Source organism: Phragmites australis, chromosome 10 (genome assembly GCF_958298935.1).
Source record: "Phragmites australis chromosome 10, lpPhrAust1.1, whole genome shotgun sequence".
In the NCBI taxonomy this organism is placed as follows: domain Eukaryota; kingdom Viridiplantae; phylum Streptophyta; class Magnoliopsida; order Poales; family Poaceae; genus Phragmites; species Phragmites australis.
Window position 1 is genome coordinate 13,100,297 of NC_084930.1, and position 10,108 is coordinate 13,110,404.

Consider the following 10,108-nt stretch of genomic DNA (forward strand, 5'->3'; position numbering starts at 1 on the left):
CAAACCCTGCCAACCAACTGATCAAAACAGATATATAACAACAAGTGTATAAAAGCAAACCATTCCCACCAAACCACCAACCACATACCGACCAAGCCACCCCAATCCAACCATGCCACAACCCACATCGAAACTCTACGACCAAAACATGGTCGCTCGGTGGAGATAAGCGATAGCGATGCTCATGACCGAGAGCGCGGCAGTTCGAACTGATTATACACCCTGTAGGGGGATACTCCTGGACCCACACGACACAGGGACCATACGGCTTGTGCCACCCGCTAAGATGCGCACAAGGGGGTACCCGTGACAACCTTTCCCAACCAGGCCCAACCATGTGGATCAACCATAGCTCGGCACGGCGGTATTAGAACTACTCCCCGAGCAAACTAATACCGCTAAAAGCCCGGACTCACACCGTCTATGACGAGGCCCACATGACCACGTCTGCGAAGGTAATCGGCTCGCCTACCATTATATCAGCATGTGGTGAGTAAGGTATGTGCTAAAGCCGACTACACCGACGATCGGTGCTTAACCGGTGCAAGCGGTCTACGGTGTCCGGGTTCCCTCCCCGAACTGCCTGAGGACTCCTCGTAAGCAGATGACACCCCTAACACCGCCCACACCTCGTCTCAACTTACCACTCACCAAACCGACTCATCATCAACACAACCATAAGTGTGAACAAGTAATAAGTCCTAGGCTCGCGACAACGGTGGACGCCGTCGTCGACTTCTACCGGAAAGCCTAAGTACCACTAAGCATAGCGAACTAAAATTAGACCGCGACAACACCACTAGGCTCCTAGGAACAACACATGACACGTGACCGAAATGGGATAATGCATCGGCATAGGTTCTACCCAACTCGGTACCCGACACATGCAATGTATACATAAGCGTAGATAACATATTAAATTTTCAAGTAGACACGGTGCAATATGAACGATGCTTGCCTTGCTGCCCTGGATCAGAAAGGTGGGACGCCTCACGATCGCCCACGGCCTCCGGGATCGACGGATCGGCGTTCACTACAGAAAGCAACGCGTGCAATGTAATGAGCATGTATGAAATGCGACCATGTAAGAAAAATATGCTCCACAATACATGACAACATTATTCCAAGATCGTACTGTCCAAACCAGAATTTTCCAAGTGGTCTCAAAAAGTTTGGAGTCCCTACGAATTAACTACGAATTTTACAAGCTATCAGCTATCAGGAAAGCCTGATAAACCGTGCTCAGGGTGCCCGGGATGAACAGTAATCACGGGTACCCGGGATAAACAGTACCCGGGGGGCGCTCGAGGTGAACAGTACCCGGGTCCTCGAGATCGACCGTGCTCGGGTGCTCGGGGTGAACAGTACCCGGGGTCCTCGGGTGAACAGTACCCCCCGGTGCTCGGGAGTGCTCGGGGTGAACTGTGCTCGTGCTCGGGTGAACAGTACTCGGCGCTACAGTAAAATCAGCCTCGCGCAGCTCCAGAACAGCAGCCATTACGAAGGGAAAAACTAGGCTAAACTAACCTGGGAGTCTCTCTAAATCAAAAGTAAAAATGCCTAGAAGGGTGTACAGGGTCTAGACTTTGCTCAACCGCCTAGCAATATGATTCCTAACTCAAATCCACATAAATCCTCATTTGTTCCCAGACTGCAGAACTTTAAGAACTTTGCAACCCTAGTTCCAGATTCAAGATCTATCCAACCAAAAATGAGCATACTTGCCATGGGAGCCTAGCAGACTCACCCAAGGTCCTTTGCTGAGGTTGGTGACCGCCAGTTGAAGGAGGAAACGACGGAAAATGGCTTGGAGAAGAGAGGAAAAACTGCTGCTTCCTTGCTTCTCCCAAAGAACACCAAACAAGTTCAGAACCAGCTCGAATTCTTTCGGGGAAACTGAAAATGAATTGGATGGACGAGTAGTCCTTGAGCTGGTGGTCACGTGAGTACCACATACGTACCTTGATCTTGCTCCCAGAGGTAGGGATCCAAAAGGGGAAAAAGGGAGCCTAAGAGAGAGAGTGAGAGACAGCCAACTCCAACTTGCTTCCTCAAAAAGCCTTATCTGGTGGAGTGGGTGAGTAGTACGTATGGGCAAGCTTTTTAGGGGAAGAGAGAGTGTTGTTGCCCACCTATAGAGAGATATTTTCCACCCAAGTGGGCCCCATTCACCTAGAGGAAAGTCCAGACTTGCTTCTAGCTCTTTTATTTCTCTTAGTTTTTCCTTCTCCCACCTCATTGATTCAAAGTGAGGTGCTCCAGTGACCCAAACTGGAACATGAAGCTGAAATTGCATGTTTTTAGGATTAAAACACACAATTACGGATTTTAGGACGTGACAGTGCATATGTTTATTTTGGAGCTCTCTAGAAATAATAATCCAGTGTGTTCATTTTATGTACATCGGATCATCCGATGAGGCAAAAGACTCCACTTCAAACTTTCTGTGAACATCAGACTATTTTTCATTGTTATCACTAGATTATCCGATATAGCACCAGACTAATTTTGATGATTATTCGGTCAGACAAATTTCAGCAGAACAATGTTATATGTTTTGGTATAACTTCTCTCTGAACTCCAATTTTAATAATTTTGGACTCTATGAAAAACCTATGAAGAGCTATAAGATTATATAGAAATTCATCCTATTTGATCACATCAAAATTAATAAAACAAGTCTAATTCATTTCTTTGTATATTGATAAATTATTATGATTCTTGCAACAAATGATGATCATGAATGGGCAAAGAGCTCATGGTCAAAGTCTTGTGCGTGAGTTCGTTGAACACTATGTTAGTAAGTTATGTTTCAAACGTTTCTTGAGTGTCTTTGCAATAATGTGTTCTGATGGATGTAGATATCAGTTTTGGAGCTCCTAAATATTTTTTTTTTGTGAATTTTGGTTTCAGGCCTCCTAGCATTGGTATTTGTTTCAAGTTCAATTTTTGGGCTCCTAAATCTGAATATGGGATGGCTTTTAGTTCCAGGTATTGCAATTTGCAATCTGCAGTGGAAGGAGGGATGCCCACTCACCCACTGATCACTTATTTGTCTGTGGTTGTCATTTCCATGTCCTTTGTAGTTGCATTTAACTGTAGTTTATTTCTGTCATATTGCTTTCCGAGGATAACAACCATTCAACCGTAGATGAGTAATGCTTTGCAGAAAGTTATTTTTTGAAAAGTTTTTAACTGGCATGGACGTATGGTCCAAAGTCATTAATCTGTTCTTACTTCTTTCCTGAACAATGCAGCCTGTTTGTTCTCTATCAAGGTATCTCTGTCAATTCAAGATGCAGTTGGTTTGCTCATTTGCCATAGTTCCAAGGCAAGTCCTCTGAGCTTACAGAAATAGGAAAATTTTGATACAATGTAATTTCTTTCATGTCCCATATTGAGGTCTCTGGTCTCTTTCTCAAGTTGTGCTGCAAATATGAGCAGATCAATGCAGCCAAGCTATAGGCTCACCGTCAGAGATGCCGTGTAGCTCGCTCTCTCTCTCTCTCTAACCTTACTGGAGCATAAAGAATGGGAGGCACTTGATGAACAATATGCAGCTCATTCTCTCTCGCGCGCGTTCTCTCTCTCTTTTGTTCATGTTCGCTATAGGGTCACCGTGAGCGTGAATCATGATTGGTTCTCTCTGTTATTTTCATATGCGATGTCAAGTTTTGAACATAGATTTTATCCGAATCATTGTTATGTGATGAATTGTAGATAGGCTACCATATTGTTACAATCTATCAGAGGGACCGAGTCTCAGCGTAGATATGCTCTTAATTAACGTTAATCGTTGAACTGTAGGCCTGATTACATAATCATACAACCTGTCAGATGGAAACAATAAGTATTAATCGTTGGATATTCATTTCTGCTGGGATGTTGCCTTCGTTCGTTGTTTATATATCATGGGAGAAAAAGAGCATGCATGTTATATCTTGATTACTGTAATTAATAATTACTTATGTCATTTAGCTCATTATTTCTAATTCCTTTGAATTAATTTTAGGTTGCTTGTGATTGCCGAATATTCGATTTGTCGGCAGTTAGTGGGTGTGCTGCTAATTACTTATATATATATATATATATATATATATATATATATATATATATATATATGTTAATACTACCTTTGTTCTCTTTTAATTGTCATTTAGAATATTGATATGATCTTAAACAAGCACGTTTAACTATTACTTTTGACAACTATCTCTTGATAAAGTTGATAAAAATTAGATGATATTAATATATTTTTTATGATAAATTCACTCTATCATTTTTATATGTTAAATCTTAATAGTTTTGTATATATTAGTGATCAAAGTTTTAAAATATAATCATACATATTTTAAAATGATATGTATTGGAAAACACAGGTAGTAGCTAGCCATAAATCAGGTTATTCTGTAGCCAGGCCAACCCTGTAGCCGTGTACCGATCCCACCACCTATCCCTTGTTACCGCCGCCTGCCTCTATTTGCCGAGCGCTAGCCGCCACTGAGCCCCTGGTAATCCCGTGCTCACCGGAATCCTGCTGCACCGCAGTGCCGTCGCATCTCCACGCCGCCGCCGCCGCCGCCCTTGCTACTGATCTGCTGTCCTATGCGCGTTCGGACGTCGCCCGCCCGCCCGTCGTCGCTCGAGGATAGGAGGGTCAGCATAGGACCGAGCAGCAGTGCTGCTGCTCTCTTTCAGCCAATCCACCACCAGCACGTGCCAATTCCGGCCGCCTTCGCCTGAGTTCCGACGGTGGCGGCCGTGGTCCTGCCAGCACGCGCCCAAGCCATTGCTTGTACTACTGTTGCCCTGTTGCTGCCACTTCTCTGCCGTCGCTCCTCCTGCCGCTAATCTGCTGCTCGATTCCACTGTGTTGCCGCTGATCTGCTTTTGTTCACGCGCAGAGAGAGGCAAGAAGAAGAAAAGAAAAGGAGAGAAGACAGAGGAAGAAGAAGGAAAGAGGAACAGAAAGCAGAACAAATTTTGGTTACTCGGTAATCCACATTTTGGCTAATTTTGACGCCGATCTGCTTTTGTTCACTGTTATTTGGCAATTCACATTTTAGCTAATTTTGGGTATCTACACCGTAATTTATTTATTCGGTAGTTAACTGTGCACTTGATTTTTTTTAAGAAACAGAAAAGAGAACAAATTTTCGGAATGATCTAGATTTTACTAGTCTTTCTTAAAAGAAATCAAGAAAAATAAATCATACTCTATGATACGATGGTAGGCTATATCAGTTTTATTTTTGCCTACAGGCGATGAGTACTGTAAGCCACATCTCTTTCGCTGACGACCGAAGTGATCCACCCTAAAAGCCAACTTCAGTAGCTGAGTTGACAAAGCAGCATGAGCTTAGTGGTACTCTTCAAAGTGAGGCAGAGAGTAAGATGAAGAAGCAGATATCAAATGCAAAATCCAAGGAGCTCAGCAGCCACGACATCTTTTCTGATACTCAAGAATCCAGGTCTAACAGTGCAAGGAACTCATAAAATGGCAGCACTACCTCACACACCTGTGAAAAACGCAAACGTACTGCAACATATCTGGTACTCCATTGGTTTTTTTTTTTGCATTTCAAAGTGATATTCAACTAATGTTACCGTAAGACCATGCCCAAGGAAATCCCTTCACGGGCAAATTCCCGTCGTGAAGGGATTCCCGTTCCCTTCAACGCTCCCAACGGATTCCCTTCACGGTTCCCTTCACGACGGGATTCTCAGGGTCATTCCCTTCAGGACGGGATTCTCTCTCCATTCCCTTCGCGATTCCCTTCGAAGGGAAGCTGTTGGAGATGAGAGAAAATAAAGGGAATGGGAACGGGGAAGGGAATCGGGAAGGGAACGAAATGAAAGGAATATGGTTGGGGATAGTCAATCAACAGGGAGCGCATTCTCGTTTGGAGAGGCCAACGCTGACAGCGCGCCGAAAGCATTGAACATAACTGGCAAGCTCTCTGACCTCATCGGCAGCTCTTTCTCACGGATGGCTGGTTGCCTCTTGCTACTTGTTCCCGAACATGTCGCGATAATATGTAATCTGGGTGTACATGTGTTTGTATATGTCTATGTATACAAAATTTTGGAATGAGCAATGCTGATTGCTTGCTGTTTTATCAAAATTTGGTATCTTGAATGTTGGCTTGCAGCATGAGATCAGTTTTTGTTTGGATGAACAAAAAATGTATTATATTTGCATTTTAAATGATATTGTTCAATTAATACCTAACCAGCATTAGCAAATGACAAGAATGGGCACTTCGTGGTCGGATGAGGATCTCCTGATCTCACTGCTGACATGTGGGGTCAGATCCACACGTTAGTGACGTAGTTACGGTGACATTAAAATCAGAGGATCTCGATCCAGAGGTTTTGGTTACACTTGCACTTACCAATCAGAAGAGACCTACATGCAGTTTGAGTAAAATGTGGCACATATGAAGGATGAGAGGAAAATAGCCTGTGAGATGAAGTGCCTAGATGTAACCAGAATTGCACCGGACACAGTAGAACAAGCTTGGTGGGCAGGTATAATCTACAGCTAGCTACAACTTTTGTATTATGTATCCAGTCGGGCCATGTCAACAACTAATTAATGCGTATTTTGGGGAGATCCGGCGGCCCATGATTTGAGGATATCTGGTTCCATAGAAGTTATTCGGATTTTTGGATGCGTGGACGTCGCCGTGGTCTCGTGGCGGCGGAAGACCAAAGCGGCGTGAGGAGGACCGCTCAGGCGCCGTGAGGGGGACCGCGTAAGCGCCGCGTACACATCTACGCGCTGCCGGCGTTGGACGAACACAACGGCGGATTACCAACGTTCCAGGAGACAGGGTTCTGCAACTGGACGAAGACAACAACGAGTTGCAGGCGACGGACGAACGCTGCAGTCCACGGACAGAAGCTGCGCAAGAACACACAGGCAAGAATAATACAACGTTTTTATCTGGGGTATGCAAACTGGTATACCTTTTTTTAATTACCTTTGGGAAGACCATATATGTTTGGTAGCACCAATTTTCCTGTGTCCTATGGTATACGTTTAGAAATATCAAAAAAAAAAGTTGAATGAAGCATTCAATAGTAGATGCGGTGTGTGGAAACATGAATACTTTATTACATCTATTCATGTGTCTTGCAGATACGAATCCAAAAAACATGGATAACACACCGGTAAGACATGAATTGTCTAATGAGCTGTTGCATGGACAGATAATTGGTACACCTCCGCAAGCAATATCTCCTGCAGCCATGATTACACCTGATCCTGAGCAATTGTATTATCATGTAAGTATGTCGATCAAGTGGTTATTTAATTATATACAGTACATGTGTATGGGTCCAATTAATGTAATATGACCGACAGGACCCCTCGCTTGCAATTGCAATAGTGCCAAACGAAGAGCAACGTTTCGAGAGCTGTGAAGAAGCTTATGAGTTCTACTGCTACTACGCTAGACAAGCTGGGTTTGATGTGCGCATAACGAAAACTAAGAAAATGGTTGGTGAGTTTTCGTGCAACAGGCAAGGTAAATGCAATTTCTACAAACCAGGTGAGGAAAGAAAAAAAGAGAAAACCTCAAAGAGGATAGGATGCAAGGCGTTTGTAAAGGCAAAATGGAATATGAGAAGTGGATATTGGTACTTCGAAAGGATCCGTATTGAGCACAATCATCCATTAACGTCATAGGCAAAGTCGGTGCAGTTCATGAATGCCCACAAGAACAAAGATCCAGTAATCATGGATATGGTTGATCAGATGCACCGGTGCAATGTGGGGTGTTGCTACCGTATATTGATGATTTTGAGTACAAGCAATGTGGCTAAGACTATTACAGGGAGTTGATTGAATCTAATCTATTCTAGGGCTAAAGTTGTCGAGTAACTCCTCTATTGGGGTCTTGATACTTGCCTCTCTCTCTTGTTCTCTTAGTCATCGTGTTCTTAGTTGTGTCTTGTTCCCCTACTTATATAGGGGTGAGGTATTGACTCCTATCCAGTCGTAGTTGATAGGGAGTTGTCTTTTTTAACGTCTAGGTAGATAGATTTGTTTTGAATACTGATCGTATCGAGTTAGGTAACCAATCTAAACCTTCCTAGTATATACTTTCTTGATTTCGGGTGTATCAGGTACCGCTGATTCAGTTTCGTGATATCTGAAGCTGCTGAATATGTGTTGTATATACACTGTCTATGTATGATATACTCCTTATACATATATACCCAATAGTTAGATATTTAACAAGACCTTGCTCTTGTGTGATGAACGGGTGGCGGTAGCCTATGTTGTAATTTTTTGAAACGGCTGTGTAATTTTTCAAATATATATATATATATATATATATATATATATATATATATATATATATATATATATATATATATATATATATATTCAACAAAGCTTTGGGGTGCAAGAAGAGGGACGAGAACCACAGGACCAGATGCATGCATAGCTAGAAAACAAGCATGTCTTAGATCCAAGGATCAGAAGAGCAAAACATGTGTAAAGAAGTTCATATGGAACCAGAATTTGAAAGGCCAAGTGTGCTGATGCTAGTTAATTGCTTAGCTTTGAGCACCACTGAATTGGATATCAGAGGAGGTTCAGTCCAACCTGAAATCCCACATATGACATGTCAATTATTCCAAAATGAATGCAAGGGTTCATTCCTTGCTCAACTGAAAGATCGTAGGTACCCTTCTGCCTTGTTTAATCTTGTATACACATATAAGCATCATTCTTCGTTCTGCTCACAAGCTTGTCTCCTGCAGGTTGTAAATGATCTTCTTCTTCAAGATATAGCAGAGGGCCTTCCACTATCAGAGGAGTCTCAAGAAATAAAGGAGTGTTTATCCCGTGATGATGCATTCAGAGCATACGATCTCAATCAACCGCTAGACGAGATCAGAAAAACAGTGATCTGAAAATGACTGTACAAATATGGATAAAGCTTTTGTGCAAGGTAGTTAGTCAACCAGTTTGTACACACTAATAAGAAATTCAGTGCTAGTTTCACAAATCAAGTGCACGCAATTAAGAACTAGAGCCGTATAAGTTTACATGCGTCTTCGAACAAATAAACACACTCCAAAATGCAACCTACTTAATTAGTAGATTACAAGAACAGCATGATCACTTTGCTTTTCCACTGGGCCTGTGGCTCTGCAGACCACATTTCATCTTCTTCGCCTCATTCAGGGAGTGGAATAGCAGGTAAAACAAGATATCTGGTGCAGCCTCACGTCCAGCACGTCCTCTAGTGCGTGCCGCTAGACCTCATGGCGATTGTGGCACGGCACCTGTAGCTGACTGTCCAATTATCGAATTGGAGTTGATGCGGAACAGCTGTTGGCTATCCGCCACGTAAAGCGATATGATCTGTCTGGTATTTGCCCAGATGCCCCCATCACCTGAAATCATCACAAGTACTTAAATAAAACATGCAAATCGGAAAAAAAAAAGCAATAGGCATTCAGTTCCTCTTTTCTCTAATGATTAGTTCAGGAGATAGACTAGATAAAATTTTCATGTACATGTAGTGTTATGATATCATCCTTTGAGCTTGCCTTTTCCATCAGTAAGCGTAAAATTTAAAAATAATCTGGAATCATCATAAGTAGAAAAATCATAAAATAAATGCGTATTTTTATAATACCAACAGAAAATGGCTGCCACATATGACTGCAATTTGACTACTATAGAAAGGAATTACGATAGTGGTGAGTGATATGAGTAATTTCCTCTGAAATTGTGCAAGTAAACGTCAGAACTATATAGGTATATTCGCAGCTTCAAGTAAACATAGCTTGAAAGCAGTAGCATCCTGATTGGTATCTTGAACAAGCAGCAATAATATATGATGTATATGCAGTGAAATGGTAAACTTTTGATCAGACATTAACAGCATGATTTTGTCAGTTAATACAGTAGCAATTAGCAGTAACAGATCCACTAGGGCAAACAAGAATAACAGGAACGGAGCCAAATAAAAAACGGGGTGTGGGCAAGCAGCTCTTGACGACTCACCAGGTCTCCCTGCGCGGAGCAGTGTCGCTGGGGATCCGGATCCCCTGACTTCAGGGGTTAAGTCACGAGTGAACA

At 42.6% G+C, this 10,108-nt stretch overlaps 1 long non-coding RNA gene across 1 annotated transcript; it reads left to right on the plus strand.

The window, feature by feature from the left end:
* The first annotated feature begins 4,442 nt into the window (after positions 1–4,442).
* On the plus strand, positions 4,443–6,090 carry LOC133883380 (uncharacterized). Its single transcript, XR_009902865.1, has 3 exons — positions 4,443–4,795; positions 4,905–4,994; positions 5,263–6,090. It is a non-coding gene; the product is annotated as an uncharacterized LOC133883380 (long non-coding RNA).
* The last annotated feature ends 4,018 nt before the right edge of the window (positions 6,091–10,108 follow it).